At 46.1% G+C, this 20,000-nt stretch overlaps 1 pseudogene; it reads left to right on the top strand.

Annotated features, from left to right (window-relative positions):
- Window positions 1-4,386, top strand: part of LOC124035469 — a 101,321-nt pseudogene extending 96,935 nt beyond the window's left edge.
- The last annotated feature ends 15,614 nt before the right edge of the window (window positions 4,387-20,000 follow it).

Genomic DNA, 20,000 nt, shown 5'->3' with positions numbered 1-20,000 from the left:
TGTGTTTGCAAAAGCATCGTCCCTGAAATAGAATCTCATATAAACGTTATCATCAAAAATATGATTGACTGTTTGGGATCATCGTTCAGTGTTCTTCCTGAATCGTTCGGTTCTTTGTCAAGTGGGTCTTTGTGTAACACCGCAGACTGATCACGTTAATCAATGCCTTCAATTATTCAGTCTGCCATCTGATAGGACACCAATTCAGACAGCAAACGACGTGTGGCGTCTCTAACAATGTGTAGAGGTTTGACGTGTAGGGGTCTCTAATGACGTGTAGTTCTTTGTGTCAGCAGTGTTGTAGTTCTTTGTGTCAGCAGGCTTGTAGTTCTTTGTGTCAACAGTGTTGTAGTTCTTTGTGTCAGCAGTGTTGTTGTAGTTCTTTGTGTCAGCAGTGTTGTAGTTCTTTGTGTCAGCAGTGTTGTAGTTCTTTGTGTCAGCAGGGTTGTTGTAGTTCTTTGTGTCAGCAGTGTTGTAGTTCTTTGTGTCAACAGTGTTGTAGTGATTTGTGTCAGCAGTGTTGTAGTTCTTTGTGTCAGCAGTGTTGTAGTTCTTTGTGTCAGCAGTGTTGTAGTTCTTTGTGTCAGCAGGGTTGTTGTAGTTATTTGTGTCAGCAGTGTTGTAGTTCCTTGTGTCAGCAGTGTTGTAGTTCTTTGTGTCAGCAGTGTTGTAGTTCTTTGTGTCAGCAGGGTTGTTGTAGTAGTTCTTTGTGTCAGCAGTGTTGTAGTTCTTTGTGTCAACAGTGTTGTAGTTCTTTGTGTCAGCAGTGTTGTAGTTCTTTGTGTCCGCAGTGTTGTAGTTCTTTGTGTCAGCAGTGTTGTAGTTCTTCTGTCAGCAGGGTTGTAGTTCTTTGTGTCAGCAGTGTTGTAGTTGTTGTTTCAACAGTGTTGTTGTAGTTCTTCGTGCTGCTTAGTGCCAGAGGAAGATCACCATAATTACCAGTCAATTAGCCCGGCAGTAGCAGCGTTGCCCAGGACTAGCAGTAAATTGCATAGTTAGCTTTGTTATGTTTGCTACAGAGTGAACCTGTGAAGTAGACTGAACCCACCTGTAACCCCATTCACTGCTCTAACGTGTGTCTATGGAGGGAATGGATGGGCGCTGGAAGAGTGCGAGGGCAGAATTGAGAATTGTCGCTGGTACTACCAGTTACTCTGACTACAGTGAGTACTGTAGAGTCACGATATTGTAGTGACCTTAACTTAACACCTAACAACCTTGTAAAAAGGTTTGGAACTCTTGGCGTAATGGTTGAGGTGTTGGCTGGACCTGGGTTCGTTTCCCGGTCAAGGCTACTCCTGGACCTGGGTTCGTGTCCCGGTCAAGGCTACCCCTGGACCTGGGTTCGTGTCCCGGTCAAGGCTACCCCTGGACCTGGGTTCGCGTCCCGGTCAAGGCTACTCCTGGACCTGGGTTCGCGTCCCGGTCAAGGCTACCCATGGACCTGGGTTCGTGTCCCAGTCAAGGCTACCCCTGGACCTGGGTTCGTGTCCCGGTCAAGGCTACTCCTGGACCTGGGTTCGCGTCCCGGTCAAGGCTACCCCTGGACCTGGGTTCGTGTCCCGGTCAAGGCTACCCCTGGACCCTGGGTTCGTGTCCCGGTCAAGGCTACCCCTGGAATACACTACAATATGCAAAGTACCAGTTCTAATACACTCTTAGTTAAAAAGGTGCTATCTAGAACCTGAAAGGGTTCTTTGGTTGTCCCCCATAGGAGAACCCTGTTTGGTTCTGCATAGAACACTTTATGGTGTCCAGGTAGAACCCTTTTAAGTTCTATGTCCCACATAGGAGAACCCTTTCCACAGAGGGTGGAACCCAAAAGGGTTCTACCTGGGAGCCAAAAAAGGGTTCTACCTAGAACCCAAAAGGTTCTCCTGGACACCAAAAAGGGTTCTCCTATGTGGGACAGCTGAAGAACCCTTATCAAACTGAGTGTATTGCTCATATCAGATGTGTAGGTTTATGATTTGGTTGAAAGCCTCTGGCCCCTAGGCATTACATACACACTGTTAATATTGAAGTGAATTTGAGTGGCTCACAAGAAATTAAACAATTACATTTCACCAGCAAACTTCCCTGGCTGAGACATCGAGCCATTGAAGCAGACATATCCTTTACAGATACAGAGCTCTCATACAGTACCATCTCAATGATGAATTGAGGAGGTTGTGAGGCATCTTTTCTATTGTTTGATGAGGCACATTGTTGCCAGTTCTCTCTCTCTCCTGATCAGACTCTCTCGAATATCAGATACTGTGAGTGCCCTGGTGATGTGGGACTCTGTAATCAGTCACAGCTTGGAGTTAACCTCTCGTATTACTTCTAACGTCTGCCTAGGGAAAATAGTCTTCATCGGAGCACATTAATAAACATCTATCTCCTCCTCCTCCCCCTCCCGCTCCTCTCCCCCTCTCCCTCTCCCTCCCCCATCCCCCCCTCCTCCCTCCTCCTCCCCATCTCCTTCCTCCCTCTCTCCCCTCTCCTCCCTCCTCCCCCTCTCCCTCCCTCCTCCCCCTCCCCTCCTCCCCTCTCCTCCCTCTCTCCCTCTCTCCCCTCTCCTCCCTCTCCCCCCTCTCCCTCCCTCCTCCCCCTCTCCCTCCTACCCCTCCCCACTCCCCTCTACTCCCCTCCTCTACCCCTCCCCCTCCTCTTCTCCCTCCCTCTCCTCTACTCCCTCCCCTCCTCTCCTCCTCCCCCTCCCCCTCCTCTCCTCCTCCCCCTCCCCTCTCCTCCTCCCCCCCCCCCCCTTTCCTCCATCCTCCCCTCTCCCTCCCTCCCGCCTCCCCTATCCTCCATTCCCACACTCCCTTTCCTCCCTCCTCCCCTCTCCCTCCCTCCCCTTCTCCCTCCCCACTCCTCCCTCCCCCCTCTCCCTCCCTCCCCCTCTCCTCCCTCCCCCCACTCCTCCCTCCTCCCCATCTCCCTCCCTCCCCTCTCCCTCCCTCCCCCTCCTCCTCCCCCTCTCCCTCCCCCCTCCTCCCCCACTCCCCCCCCCTCTCCTCTCCCCTCCCTCCTCCCCCTCCCTCCCCCTCCTCCCCCTCCCCACTCCCCTCTCCTCCCTCCTCCCCCTCTCCCTCCCCCTCTCCCTCCCTCCCCCCTCCCCTCTCCTCCATTCCCCCTCTCCCCTTTCCTCCCTCCTCCCCTCTCCCTCCCTCCCCTTCTCCCTCCCCACTCCTCCCTCCTCCCCCTCTCCCTCCCTCCCCCTCTCCTTCCTCCCCCACTCCTCCCCTCCCCCCATCTCCCTCCCTCCCCCTCTCCCTCACTCCCCCCTCCTCCCCCACTCCCCACTCCCCTCTCCTCCCTCCCCCCTCCCCCTCCCCTCCCTCCTCCCCCTCCCCTCTCCTCCCTCCCCCTCCCTCCTCCCCTCTCCCTCTCCCTCCCCCCCCCCCCCCCCCTACTCCTCCAGACAGCCCAGACGGTCCTCCTGGTGGTCGCAGCCTTCCTGACCTGTTGGATGCCTCATCACATCATCGCCATGTGGGTGGAGTTTGGAGTGTTCCCGCTCAACGACGCCTCCTTCGCGTTACGGATCATCTCCCACTGCCTGGCGTACGGGAACTCCTGCATCAACCCCATACTGTATGCCTTTCTGTCAGAGAACTTCCGGAAGGCCTGTCGCCAGGTGTTCACCTGCCGGTTCCTCTACCCTCCACCCCCACAGGAGAAGGTGGTGCGCATCCGCATGGAGAACTTCTCAACTACACACTCTATTACCACTAATATCTGACACCACACACTCTATTACCACTAATATCTGACACCACACATTCTATTACCACTAATGTCTGACACCACACATTCTATTACCACTAATATCTGACACCACACACTCTATTACCACTAATATCTGACACCACACACTCTATTACCAATAATATCTGACACCACACATTCTATTACCACTAATATCTGACACCACACATTCTATTACCACTCATATCTGACACCACACACTCTATTACCACTAATATCTGGCACCACACCACACACTCTATTACCACTAATATCTGACATCACACACTCTATTACCAATAATATCTGACACCACACATTCTATTACCACTAAAATCTGACACCACACATTCTATTACCACTAATATCTGACACCACACACTCTATTACCGCTGACATCTGACACCACACTCTATTACCACTCATTTCTGACACCACACATTCTATTACCACTAATATCTGACACCACACACTCTATTACCACTCAAATCTGACACCACACCACACATTCTATTACCACTAATATCTGACACCACACATTCTATTACCAATAATATCTGACACCACACATTCTATTACCACTAACATCTGACACCACACCACAAAACTGGGACAAGACTGGGACTGGGACAAGACTGGGACTGGGACAAGACTGGGGCTGGACCAAGACTGGGACAAGACTGGGACTGGGACAAGACTGGGACAAGACTGGGGCTGGACCAAGACTGGGTCAAGACTGGGACTGGGGAAAGACTGGGACAAGACTGGGACTGGGGCAAGACTGGGACAAGACGGACTGGGCCAAGACTGGGACTGGGTCAAGACTGAGACTGGGACAAGACTGAGACTGGGACACGACTGGGACAAGACTGGGACTAGGGCAAGACTGGGCCAAGACTGGGACTGGGCCAAGACTGGGACCCAGCAGATGAAGCAGCCAAACTGCAAGTCTACGTACTGGGGATGGGACCCAGCAGATGAAGCAGCCAAACTGCAAGTCTACGTACTGGGGATGGGACCCAGCAGATGAAGCAGCCAAACTGCAAGTCTACGTACTGGGGATGGGACCCAGCAGATGAAGCAGCCAAACTGCAAGTCTACGTACTGGGACTGGGACCCAGCAGATGAAGCAGCCAAACTGCAAGTCTACGTACTGGGGATGGGACCCAGCAGATGAAGCAGCCAAACTACAAGTCTACGTACTGGGGATGGGACCCAGCAGATGAAGCAGCCAAACTGCAAGTCTACGTACTCTTCAAATGCTGGATTTGTTTCATTTTTGATTTTGTGACGAGGCTTTTAAACACACAGACCTGAAACAGCCAATGCAGACACACCCTTCAACTGGAGGCCTGTGATTGGTGACACTGTCAATCAGGGTGATTTTGGAGAACTGAGACACGGCACTGACTTAGATGGGTTAGATTTGACTAATTGATTGGATTCGGATTGGATTTTGGCCTCACAATCAATTGACACTGATCAACTGTGAAAGCAGATGATCTTGGGAACATCTTTAGAATTGCAGCCAGTGTTCAGCAAGACGCTTAAATATTCCAAACACACAGATCTGGCAACACAGACAAACTCTTCATCTTCTGAAACCTCTGATGGATGGAGCCTTACCTGACCGCTGCTGACTTATTGATTGAATAAATGTGGATGGGAGGTTGAGGTTGAAACCTAACGGAAACTACCAGCGGTAATTCCTGCAAGGCTTTTTATTAAAATGATGTATATTTTTTTTTAGGTTAGAGATAACAGAACAAAACATTTATAATAACTGTAAGCTCGTGGAAAAGTAGAGGAGGAGTTGAAGGATCGACTTGACTTTACTCTTCGTTGAAAATTGAAACTCTGAACTGAACCATCTGACAGTACAAATGAATTTAATTTTAAACTTGTCAACTCTTCAGCGATTACTACTTTTAAAAGTGGAGGTCCCAAATGGCACCCTATTCACTATTTTAGTGCACTACTTTGATTATAAATCTAGTCAAAAGTAGCGCACTGTATAGGGAAGAGTGTGCCGTTTAGAACACGGACTACAATGGAGTGCTGCTCGCCTGCATTGATCAATGTGTTTGTGCATTTGCATGAAATATTTTACATTTAAGTCTCTGTGGAATAGTTTAAGCGTCAGTATAGGTATTACATGTTTGTAAGATTTTACCCCTGTGTAATTCATGTACTGTGTATAAGTACTTTTCTACATTCCCAGCATGTCTTATATTCATCAGGTATGGTCACCAGTGTTCCTGTATTGGTAAAACAAAATGGAGGACAACATGTCTTGGTCACCAGTGTTCCTGTATTGGTAAAACAAAATGGAGGACAACATGTCTTGGTCACCAGTGTTCCTGTATTGGTAAAACAAAATGGAGGACAACATGTCTTGGTCACCAGTGTTCCTGTATTGGTAAAACAAAATGGAGGACAACATGTCTTGCTCACCAGTGTTCCTGTATTGGTAAAACAAAATGGAGGACAACATGTCTTGGTCACCAGTGTTCCTGTATTGGTAAAACAAAATGGAGGACAACATGTCTTGGTCACCAGTGTTCCTGTATTGGTAAAACAAAATGGAGGACAACATGTCTTGGTCACCAGTGTTCCTGTATTGGTAAAACAAAATGGAGGACAACATGTCTTGGGCACCAGTGTTCCTGTATTGGTAAAACAAAATGGAGGACAACATGTCTTGGTCACCAGTGTTCCTGTATTGGTAAAACAAAATGGAGGACAACATGTCTTGGTCACCAGTGTTCCTGTATTGGTAAAACAAAATGGAGGACAACATGTCTTGGTCACCAGTGTTCCTGTATTAGTAAAACAAAATGGAGGACAACATGTCTTGGTCACCAGTGTTCCTGTATTGGTAAAACAAAATGGAGGACAACATGTCTTGGTCACCAGTGTTCCTGTATTGGTAAAACAAAATGGAGGACAACATGTCTTGGTCACCAGTGTTCCTGTATTGGTAAAACAAAATGGAGGACAACATGTCTTGGTCACCAGTGTTCCTGTATTGGTAAAACAAAATGGAGGACAACATGTCTTGGTCACCAGTGGTCCTGTCTTGGTAAAACAAAATGGAGGACAACATGTCTTGGTCACCAGTGTTCCTGTATTGGTAAAACAAAATGGAGGACAACATGTCTTGGGCACCAGTGTTCCTGTATGCCTCCATGCCTGCATCCCAAATGGCACCCTATCCCCTATATAGTGCACTACTTTAGACCAGAGCCCTATGGCACCCTATTCCCTATATATAGTGCGCTACTTTAGACCAGAGCCCTATGGCACCCTCTTCCCTATATAGTGCAGTACTTTATTTCAGAGCCCTATGGCACCCTATTCCCTATATAGTGCACTACTTTATGTCAGAGCCCTATGGCACCCTATTCCCTATATAGTGCACTACTTTATGTCAGAGCCCTATGGCACCCTATTCCCTATATAGTGCAGTACTTTATTTCAGAGCACTATGGCACCCTATTCCCTATATAGTGCACTACTTTATGTCAGAGCCCTATGGCACCCTATTCCCTATATAGTGCAGTACTTTATTTCAGAGCACTATGGCACCCTATTCCCTATATAGTGCACTACTTTTAAACAGAACCCATAGGGCTGTATATAGAAAATAGGATGTCATTTGTTGGCCTCAGCACATGACTTCATTCCCCAATGTGAAGAGTTAAAACCCTACAGGAGGTTACGTCTCCAGGAACAGAGTTGGAGTTAAAACCCTACAGGAGGGTGTCTCTCCAGGAACAGGGTTGGAGTTAAAACCTACAGGAGGATAGCTCTCCAGGAACAGGGTTGGAGTGAAAACCTACAGGAGGGTAGCTCTCCAGGAACAGGGTTGGAGTGAAAACCTACAGGAGGGTACCTCTCCAGGAACAGGGGTGGAGTTAAAACCTACAGGAGGGTAGCTCTCCAGGAACAGGGTTGGAGTTAAAACCTACAGGAGGTTAGCTCTCCAGGAACAGGGTTGGAGTGAAAACCTACAGGAGGGTATCTCTCCAGGAACAGGGTTGGAGTTAAAACCTACAGGAGGGTAGCTCTCCAGGAACAGGGTTGGAGTTAAAACCTACAGGAGGTTAGCTCTCCAGGAACAGGGTTGGAGTGAAAACCTACAGGAGGGTATCTCTCCAGGAACAGGGTTGGAGTTAAAACCTACAGGAGGGTAGCTCTCCGGGAACAGGGTTGGAGTTAAAAACTAGAGGAGGGTAGCTCTCCATGAACAGGGTTGGAGTCTAAAACCCTACAGGAGGGTTGCTCTCCAGGAACAGGGTTGGAGTCTAAAACCTACAGGAGGGTAACTCTCTAGGAACAGGGTTGGAGTGAAACCCTACAGGAGGGAATCTCTCCAGGAACAGGGTTGGAGTGAAAACCCTACAGGAGGGTAGCTCTCCGGGAACAGGATTGGAGTTAAAACCTACAGGAGGGTAGCTCTCCGGGAACAGGGTTGGAGTTAAAACCTAGAGGAGGGTAGCTCTCCGGGAACAGGGTTGGAGAGAAAACCTACAGGAGGGTAGCTCTCCGGGAACAGGGTTGGAGAGAAAACCTACAGGAGGGTAGCTCTCCGGGAACAGGGTTGGAGAGCCATTGAAAATGAGTCTGTTGTTAGTCTGTTTACATCATTGCCACCTCTGTGGGTAGCTGGTGCCAAAGCGTCTTGTCTGCTGCTGTGGTCTGTTGGAATGAGCTGCCGTCACTGGTCCTATTCTGAGTTCACTGTTTATGCATTCCATGTTTATAGGAGATGTTCATGCAGAATAATTATCCTGCTCTGTTTATTAAAACCCTGCGACACTGTACTCCCACCACGTCACAAATGCCACCCTATTCCCTATATAGTGGTACTACTATAGACCAGAGCCCTATTCCCTATATAGTGGTACTACTATAGACCAGAGCCCTATTCCCTATATAGTGGTACTACTATAGACCAGAGTCATATTCCCTATATAGTGGTACTACTATAGACCAGAGCCCTATTCTCTATATAGTGGTACTACTATAGACCAGAGCCCTATTCCCTATATAGTGGTACTACTATAGACCAGAGCTCTATTCCCTATATAGTGGTACTACTATAGACCAGAGCCTTATTCCCTATATAGTGAACTACTATAGACCAGAGCCCTATTCCCTATATAGTGAACTACTATAGACCAGAGCCCTATTCCCTATATAGTGGTACTACTATAGACCAGAGCCCTATTCCCTATATAGTGATACTACTATAGACCAGAGCCCTATTCCCTATATAGTGGTACTACTATAGACCAGAGCCCTATTCCCTATATAGTGGTACTACTATAGACCAGAGCCCTATTCCCTATATAGTACACTACTATAGACCAGAGCCCTATTCCCTATATAGTGGTACTACTGTAGACCAGAGCCCTATTCCCTATATAGTGCACTACTATAGACCAGAGCCCTATTCCCTATATAGTGGTACTACTATAGACCAGAGCCCTATTCCCTATATAGTGGTACTACTATCGACCAGAGCCCTATTCCCTATATAGTGGTACTACTATAGACCAGAGCCCTATTCCCTATATAGTGGTACTATAGACCAGAGTCCTATTCCCTATATAGTGGTACTACTATAGACCAGAGCCCTATTCCCTATATAGTGGTACTACTATAGACCAGAGCCCTATTCCCTATATAGTGGTACTACTATAGACCAGAGCCCTATTCCCTATATAGTACACTACTATAGACCAGAGCCCTATTCCCTATATAGTACACTACTATAGACTAGAGCCCTATTCCCTATATAGTGGTACTACTATAGACCAGAGCCCTATTCCCTATATAGTGGTACTATAGACCAGAGTCCTATTCCCTATATAGTGGTACTACTATAGACCAGAGCCCTATTCCCTATATAGTGTACTACTATAGACCAGAGCCCTATTCCTATATAGTGGTACTACTATAGACCAGAGCCCTATTCCCTATATATAGTGCAATACTATAGACCAGAGCCCTATTCCCTATATAGTGGTACTACTATAGACCAGAGCCCTATTCCCTATATAGTGGTACTACTATAGACCAGAGCCCTATTCCCTATATAGTGCACTACTTTTGACCAGGGCCCTATTCCCTATATAGTGCACTACTTTTGACCAGGGCCCTATTCCCTATATAGTGCACTACTTTTGACCAGGGCCCTATTCCCTATATATTGCACTACTTTTGACCAGGGCCCTATTCCCTATATAGTGCACTACTTTTGACCAGGGCCCTATTCCCTATATATTGCACTACTTTTGACCAGGGCCCTATTCCCTATATAGTGCACTACTTTTGACCAGGGCCCTATTCCCTATATAGTGCACTACTTTTGACCAGGGCCCTATTCCCTATATATTGCACTACTTTTGACCAGGGCCCTATTCCCTATATAGTGCACTACTTTTGACCAGGGCCCTATTCCCTATATAGTGCACTACTTTTGACCAGGGCCCTATTCCCTATATAGTGCACTACTTTTGACCAGGGCCTGTCACAGGTTAGGTTTTTACCTGGGCTTTGCTCCTTTTCATATTCATTTTGAAATTGAGCTCAGGTGCATCTTGTTTCCATTGATCATCCTTGAGATGTTTCTACAACTTGATTGGAGTGCACCACCTCAAGAGATTTATACTACAGGTCACCTTCCACCTCAATATATTTACACACTGCAGGTCACCATACACCTCAATATATTTACACACTGCAGGTCACCTTCCACCTCAATATATTTACACACTGCAGGTCACCATACACCTCAATATATTTACACACTGCAGGTCACCATACACCTCAATATATTTACACACTGCAGGTCACCATAGACCTCAATATATTTACACACTGCAGGTCACCATACACCTCAATATATTTACACACTGCAGGTCACCTTCCACCTCAATATATTTACACACTGCAGGTCACAATAGACCTCAATATATTTACACACTGCAGGTCACCCACCATACACCTCAATATATTTACACACTGCAGGTCACCCACCATACACCTCAATATATTTACACACTGCAGGTCACTCACCATAGACCTCAATATATTTACACACTGCAGGTCACCCACCATAGACCTCAATATATTTACACACTGCAGGTCACCATACACCTCAATATATTTACCCACTGCAGGTCACCTGCCACCTCAATATATTTACACACTGCAGGTCACCATACACCTCAATATATTTACACACTGCAGGTCACCCACCATACACCTCAATATATTTACACACTGCAGGTCACCATACACCTCAATATATTTACACACTACAGGTCACCTTCCACCTCAATATATTTACACACTGCAGGTCACCTTCCACCTCAATATATTTACACACTGCAGGTCACCATACACCTCAATATATTTACACACTGCAGGTCACCTTCCACCTCAATATATTTACACACTGCAGGTCACCATACACCTCAATATATTTACACACTGCAGGTCACCATAGACCTCAATATATTTACACACTGCAGGTCACCATACACCTCAATATATTTACACACTGCAGGTCACCATACACCTCAATACACACTGCAGGTCACCTTCCACCTCAATATATTTACACACTGCAGGTCACCTTCCACCTCAATATATTTACACACTGCAGGTCACCATAGACCTCAATATATTTACACACTGCAGGTCACCATACACCTCAATATATTTACACACTGCAGGTCACCATACACCTCAATATATTTACACACTGCAGGTCACCTTCCACCTCAATATATTTACACACTGCAGGTTACCATACACCTCAATATATTTACACACTACAGGTCACCATAGAACTCAATATATTTACACACTGCAGGTCACCATACACCTCAATATATTTACACACTGCAGGTCACCCACCATACACCTCAATATATTTACACACTGCAGGTCACTCACCATAGACCTCAATATATTTACACACTGCAGGTCACCCACCATAGACCTCAATATATTTACACACTGCAGGTCACCATACACCTCAATATATTTACCCACTGCAGGTCACCTGCCACCTCAATATATTTACACACTGCAGGTCACCATACACCTCAATATATTTACACACTGCAGGTCACCCACCATACACCTCAATATATTTACACACTGCAGGTCACCATACACCTCAATATATTTACACACTACAGGTCACCTTCCACCTCAATATATTTACACACTGCAGGTCACCTTCCACCTCAATATATTTACACACTGCAGGTCACCATACACCTCAATATATTTACACACTGCAGGTCACCTTCCACCTCAATATATTTACACACTGCAGGTCACCATACACCTCAATATATTTACACACTGCAGGTCACCATAGACCTCAATATATTTACACACTGCAGGTCACCATACACCTCAATATATTTACACACTGCAGGTCACCATACACCTCAATACACACTGCAGGTCACCTTCCACCTCAATATATTTACACACTGCAGGTCACCTTCCACCTCAATATATTTACACACTGCAGGTCACCATAGACCTCAATATATTTACACACTGCAGGTCACCATACACCTCAATATATTTACACACTGCAGGTCACCATACACCTCAATATATTTACACACTGCAGGTCACCTTCCACCTCAATATATTTACACACTGCAGGTTACCATACACCTCAATATATTTACACACTACAGGTCACCATAGAACTCAATATATTTACACACTGCAGGTCACCATACACCTCAATATATTTACACACTGCAGGTCACCATACACCTCAATATATTTACCCACTGCAGGTCACCTGCCACCTCAATATATTTACACACTGCAGGTCACCATACACCTCAATATATTTACACACTGCAGGTCACCCACCATACACCTCAATATATTTACACACTGCAGGTCACCTTCCACCTCAATATATTTACACACTGCAGGTCACCATACACCTCAATATATTTACACACTGCAGGTCACCATAGACCTCAATATATTTACACACTGCAGGTCACCATACACCTCAATATATTTACACACTGCAGGTCACCATACACCTCAATACACACTGCAGGTCACCTTCCACCTCAATATATTTACACACTGCAGGTCACCTTCCACCTCAATATATTTACACACTGCAGGTCACCATAGACCTCAATATATTTACACACTGCAGGTCACCATACACCTCAATATATTTACACACTGCAGGTCACCATACACCTCAATATATTTACACACTGCAGGTCACCTTCCACCACTGCAGGTCACCTTCCACCTCAATATATTTACACACTGCAGGTTACCATACACCTCAATATATTTACACACTACAGGTCACCATAGAACTCAATATATTTACACACTGCAGGTCACCATACACCTCAATATATTTACACACTGCAGGTCACTTTTACACACGTAGAGGAAAGAAAAAAGAACAACAAAAATAAATACATTCCCAACATGTGAAACGGCTAGCTTAGTTAGCGTTGCGCGCTAAATAGCGTTCCGATCGTTTACGTCACTTGCTCTGAGACCTTGAAGTAGTGGTTCCCCTTGCTCTGCAAGGGCCGTGGCTTTTGTGGAGCGATGGGTAACGATGCTTCGTGGGTGACTGTTGTTGATGTGTGCAGAAGGTCCCTGGTTTGCGCCCGGGTATGGGCGAGGGGACGGTTTAAAATTATACTGTTACATTGCAATTGGGCCCAGCAACATTCAGCTATAAACTAGCTCAGCTATGTATCGGGCCCAGCAACATTCAGCTATAAACTAGCTCAGCTATGTGTTGGGCCCAGCAACATTCAGCTATAAACTAGCTCAGCTATGTGTCGGGCCCAGCAACATTCAGCTATAAACTAGCTCAGCTATGTGTCGGGCCCAGCAACATTCAGCTATAAACTAGCTCAGCTATGTGTCGGGCCCAGCAACATTCAGCTATAAACTAGCTCAGCTATGTGTCGGGCCCAGCAACATTCAGCTATAAACTAGCTCAGCTATGTGTCGGGCCCAGCAACATTCAGCTATAAACTAGCTCAGCTATGTGTCGGGCCCAGCAACATTCAGCTATAAACTAGCTCAGCTATGTGTCGGGCCCAGCAACATTCAGCTATAAACTAGCTCAGCTATGTGTCGGGCCCAGCAACATTCAGCTATAAACTAGCTCAGCTATGTGTTGGGCCCAGCAACATTCAGCTATAAACTAGCTCAGCTATGTGTCGGGCCCAGCAACATTCAGCTATAAACTAGCTCAGCTATGTGTCGGGCCCAGCAACATTCAGCTATAAACTAGCTCAGCTATGTGTCGGGCCCAGCAACATTCAGCTATAAACTAGCTCAGCTATGTGTCGGGCCCAGCAACATTCAGCTATAAACTAGCTCAGCTATGTGTCGGGCCAAGCAACATTCAGCTATAAACTAGCTCAGCTATGTGTCGGGCCCAGCAACATTCAGCTATAAACTAGCTCAGCTATGTGTCGGGCCCAGCAACATTCAGCTATAAACTAGCTCAGCTATGTGTCGGGCCCAGCAACATTCAGCTATAAACTAGCTCAGCTATGTGTCGGGCCCAGCAACATTCAGCTATAAACTAGCTCAGCTATGTGTCGGGCCCAGCAACATTCAGCTATAAACTAGCTCAGCTATGTGTCGGGCCCAGCAACATTCAGCTATAAACTAGCTCAGCTATGTGTCGGGCCCAGCAACATTCAGCTATAAACTAGCTCAGCTATGTGTCGGGCCCAGCAACATTCAGCTATAAACTAGCTCAGCTATGTGTCGGGCCCAGCAACATTCAGCTATAAACTAGCTCAGCTATGTGTCGGGCCCAGCAACATTCAGCTATAAACTAGCTCAGCTATGTGTCGGGCCCAGCAACATTCAGCTATAAACTAGCTCAGCTATGTGTCGGGCCCAGCAACATTCAGCTATAAACTAGCTCAGCTATGTGTCGGGCCCAGCAACATTCAGCTATAAACTAGCTCAGCTATGTGTCGGGCCCAGCAACATTCAGCTATAAACTAGCTCAGCTATGTGTCGGGCCCAGCAACATTCAGCTATAAACTAGCTCAGCTATGTGTCGGGCCCAGCAACATTCAGCTATAAACTAGCTCAGCTATGTGTCGGGCCCAGCAACATTCAGCTATAAACTAGCTCAGCTATGTGTCGGGCCCAGCAACATTCAGCTATAAACTAGCTCAGCTATGTGTCGGGCCCAGCAACATTCAGCTATAAACTAGCTCAGCTATGTGTCGGGCCCAGCAACATTCAGCTATAAACTAGCTCAGCTATGTGTTGTGTTTACAGCATGTGTTTGCGGTACTTGTTCGTTAGCTACGATGAGAAGATCACATCACCTCAGCCAGTGCAGAGCAACCTACTCCTCCCATCACTCATCATCATCACCCTGAGAGCAAGCAAGTACCCATCAACAGCAGCTATAAACAACAGTTATCGTATTACAATCTGCAAATAGAATAAAACCAGTTGACCTGTGAGTCCCAAATGGCACCCTATTCCCTAAAACAGTGCACTTGTAATGCCCGGGGTGTAGTGGAGGAAGGAGTCAGACGCAGGAGACAGAGAGTTCAGAGTAGCGCTACTTCTTTATATACCAACCAGGTGAAAACAGACGCCACTCAAAACAAATGGGGAACTAAACAGTCCCAAAACACAGGGGAACTAAACAGTCCCAAAACACAGGGGAACTAAACAGTCCCAAAACACAGGGGAACTAAACAGTCCCAAAACACAGGGGAACGAAACAGTCCCAAAACACAGGGGAACTAAACAGTCCCAAAACACAGGGGAACGAAACAGTCCCAAAACACAGGGGAACTAAACAGTCCCAAAACACTAACAAACAGACAAGGAGGGGGATGAAATGGGGAACTAAACAGTATCAAAACACAGGGGAACGAAACAGCCCCAAAACACAGGGGAACTAAACAGTCCCAAAACACAGGGGAACGAAACAGTCCCAAAACACAGGGGAACGAAACAGTCCCAAAACACAGGGGAACGAAACAGTCCCAAAACACAGGGGAACTAAACAGTCCCAAAACACTAACAAACAGACAAGGAGGGGGATGAAATGGGGAACGAAACAGCCCCAAAACACTAACAAACAGACAAGGAGGGGGATGAAATGGGGAACTAAACAGTCCCAAAACACTAACAAACAGACAAGGAGGGGAATGAAATGGGGAACGAAACAGTATCAAAACACTAACAAACAGACAAGGAGGGGGATGAAATGGGGAACTAAACAGCCCCAAAACACTAACAAACAGACAAGGAGGGGGATGAAAAGATCAGTGGCAGATAGTAGGCCGGTGACGACGACCGCCGAGCGCCACCCGAACGGGAAGGGGAGTCACCTTCGGTAGGAGTCGTGACAGCACTACTGTTGACCAGAGCCCTATGGCACCCTACTCCCTATATAGTGCACTACTGTTGACCAGAGCCCTATGGCACCCTATTCCCTATATATAGTGCACTACTGTAGACCTGAGCCCTATGGCACCCTATTCCCTATATAGTGCACTACTGTTGACCAGAGCCCTATGGCACCCTATTCCCTATATATAGTGCACTACTGTTGACCAGAGCCCTATGGCACCCTATTCCCTATATATAGTGCACTACTGTTGACCAGAGCCCTATGGCACCCTATTCTCTATATATAGTGCACTACTGTTGACCAGAGCCCTATGGCACCCTATTCCCTATATAGTGCACTACTGTAGACCAGAGCCCTATGGCACCCTATTCCCTATATAGTGCACTATTGTTGACCAGAGCCCTATGGCACCCTATTCCCTATATATAGTGCACTACTGTTGACCAGAGCCCTATGGCACCCTATTCCCTATATAGTGCACTACTATAGACCAGAGCCCTATTCCCTATATAGTGGTACTACTATAGACCAGAGCCCTATTCCCTATATAGTGCACTACTGTTGACCAGAGCCCTATTCCCTATATAGTGCACTACTGTTGACCAGAGCCCTATACCCTATATAGTGGTACTACTATAGACCAGAGCCCTATTCCCTATATAGTGGTCCTACTATAGACCAGAGCCCTATTCCCTATATAGTGGTACTACTATAGACCAGAGCCCTATTCCCTATATAGTGGTACTACTATAGACCAGAGCCCTATTCCCTATATAGTGCACTACTGTTGACCAGAGCCCTATTCCCTATATAGTGCACTACTGTTGACCAGAGCCCTATACCCTATATAGTGGTACTACTATAGACCAGAGCCCTATTCCCTATATAGTGGTCCTACTATAGACCAGAGCCCTATTCCCTATATAGTGGTACTACTATAGACCAGAGCCCTATTCCCTATATAGTGGTACTACTATAGACCAGAGCCCTATTCCCTATATAGTGGTACTACTATAGACCAGAGCCCTATTCCCTATATAGTGGTACTACTATAGACCAGAGCCCTATTCCCTATATAGTGGTACTACTATAGACCAGAGCCCTATTCCCTATATAGTGGTACTACTATAGACCAGAGCCCTATTCCCTATATAGTGGTACTACTATAGACCAGAGCCCTATTCCCTATATAGTGGTACTACTATAGACCAGAGCCCTATTCCCTATATAGTGCACTACTGTTGACCAGAGCCCTATTCCCTATATAGTGGTACTACTATAGACCAGAGCCCTATTCCCTATATAGTACACTACTGTTGACCAGAGCCCTATTCCCTATATAGTACACTACTGTTGACCAGAGCCCTATTCCCTATATAGTACACTACTGTTGACCAGAGCCCTATTCCCTATATAGTGGTACTACTATAGACCAGAGCCCTATTCCCTATATAGTACACTACTGTTGACCAGAGCCCTATTCCCTATATAGTACACTACTGTTGACCAGAGCCCTATTCCCTATATAGTGGTACTACTATAGACCAGAGCCCTATTCCCTATATAGTGCACTACTGTTGACCAGAGCCCTATTCCCTATATAGTGGTACTACTATAGACCAGAGCCCTATTCCCTATATAGTGGTACTACTATAGACCAGAGCCCTATTCCCTATATAGTGGTACTACTATAGACCAGAGCCCTATTCCCTATATAGTACACTACTGTTGACCAGAGCCCTATTCCCTATATAGTACACTACTGTTGACCAGAGCCCTATTCCTATATAGTGGTACTACTATAGACCAGAGCCCTATTCCCTATATAGTGCACTACTGTTGACCAGAGCCCTATTCCCTATATAGTGGTACTACTATAGACCAGAGCCCTATTCCCTATATAGTGGTACTACTATAGACCAGAGCCCTATTCCCTATATAGTGCACTACTGTTGACCAGAGCCCTATTCCCTATATAGTACACTACTGTTGACCAGAGCCCTATTCCTATATAGTGGTACTACTATAGACCAGAGCCCTATTCCTATATAGTACACTACTGTTGACCAGAGCCCTATTCCCTATATAGTACACTACTGTTGACCAGAGCCCTATTCCCTATATAGTGGTACTACTATAGACCAGAGCCCTATTCCCTATATAGTGCACTACTGTTGACCAGAGCCCTATTCCCTATATAGTGGTACTACTATAGACCAGAGCCCTATTCCCTATATAGTGGTACTACTATAGACCAGAGCCCTATTCCCTATATAGTGGTACTACTATAGACCAGAGCCCTATTCCCTATATAGTACACTACTGTTGACCAGAGCCCTATTCCCTATATAGTACACTACTGTTGACCAGAGCCCTATTCCCTATATAGTGGTACTACTATAGACCAGAGCCCTATTCCCTATATAGTGCACTACTGTTGACCAGAGCCCTATTCCCTATATAGTGGTACTACTATAGACCAGAGCCCTATTCCCTATATAGTGGTACTACTATAGACCAGAGCCCTATTCCCTATATAGTACACTACTATAGACCAGAGCCCTATTCCCTATATAGTGGTACTACTATAGACCAGAGCCCTATTCCCTATATAGTGGTACTATAGACCAGAGCCCTATTCCCTATATAGTGGTACTACTATAGACCAGAGCCCTATTCCCTATATAGTGGTACTACTATAGACCAGAGCCCTATTCCTATATAGTGGTACTACTATAGACCAGAGCCCTATTCCCTATATAGTGGTACTACTATAGACCAGAGCCCTATTCCCTATATAGTGGTACTACTATAGACCAGAGCCCTATTCCCTATATAGTGCACTACTGTTGACCAGGGCCCTATTCCCTATATAGTGGTACTACTATAGACCAGGGCCCTATTCCCTATATAGTGGTACTACTATAGACCAGAGCCCTATTCCCTATATAGTGGTACTACTATAGACCAGAGCCCTATTCCCTATATAGTGGTACTACTATAGACCAGAGCCCTATTCCCTATATAGTGGTACTACTATAGACCAGAGCCCTATGGCACCCTATTCCCTATATAGTGGTACTATAGACCAGAGCCCTATTCCCTATATAGTGGTACTACTATAGACCAGAGCCCTATTCCCTATATAGTGGTACTACTATAGACCAGAGCCCTATTCCCTATATAGGGTACTACTATAGACCAGAGCCCTATTCCCTATATAGTGGTACTACTATAGACCAGAGCCCTATTCCCTATATAGTGGTACTACTATAGACCAGAGCCCTATTCCCTATATAGTGGTACTACTATAGACCAGAGCCCTATTCCCTATATAGTGGTACTATAGACCAGAGCCCTATTCCCTATATAGTGGTACTACTATAGACCAGAGCCCTATTCCCTATATAGTGGTACTACTATAGACCAGAGCCCTATTCCCTATATAGTGGTACTACTATAGACCAGAGCCCTATTCCCTATATAGTGGTACTACTATAGACCAGAGCCCTATTCCCTATATAGTGGTACTACTATAGACCAGAGCCCTATTCCCTATATAGTGCACTACTGTTGACCAGGGCCCTATTCCCTATATAGTGGTACTACTATAGACCAGGGCCCTATTCCCTATATAGTGGTACTACTATAGACCAGAGCCCTATTCCCTATATAGTGGTACTACTATAGACCAGAGCCCTATTCCCTATAGTGGTACTACTATAGACCAGAGCCCTATTCCTATATAGTGGTACTACTATAGACCAGAGCCCTATGGCACCCTATTCCCTATATAGTGGTACTATAGACCAGA

Source organism: Oncorhynchus gorbuscha, linkage group LG05 (genome assembly GCF_021184085.1).
Source record: "Oncorhynchus gorbuscha isolate QuinsamMale2020 ecotype Even-year linkage group LG05, OgorEven_v1.0, whole genome shotgun sequence".
Lineage (NCBI taxonomy): Eukaryota > Metazoa > Chordata > Actinopteri > Salmoniformes > Salmonidae > Oncorhynchus > Oncorhynchus gorbuscha.
The sequence above is the reverse complement of the archived record's forward strand: the minus strand, read 5'-3'. Positions and strand labels throughout refer to the sequence as shown.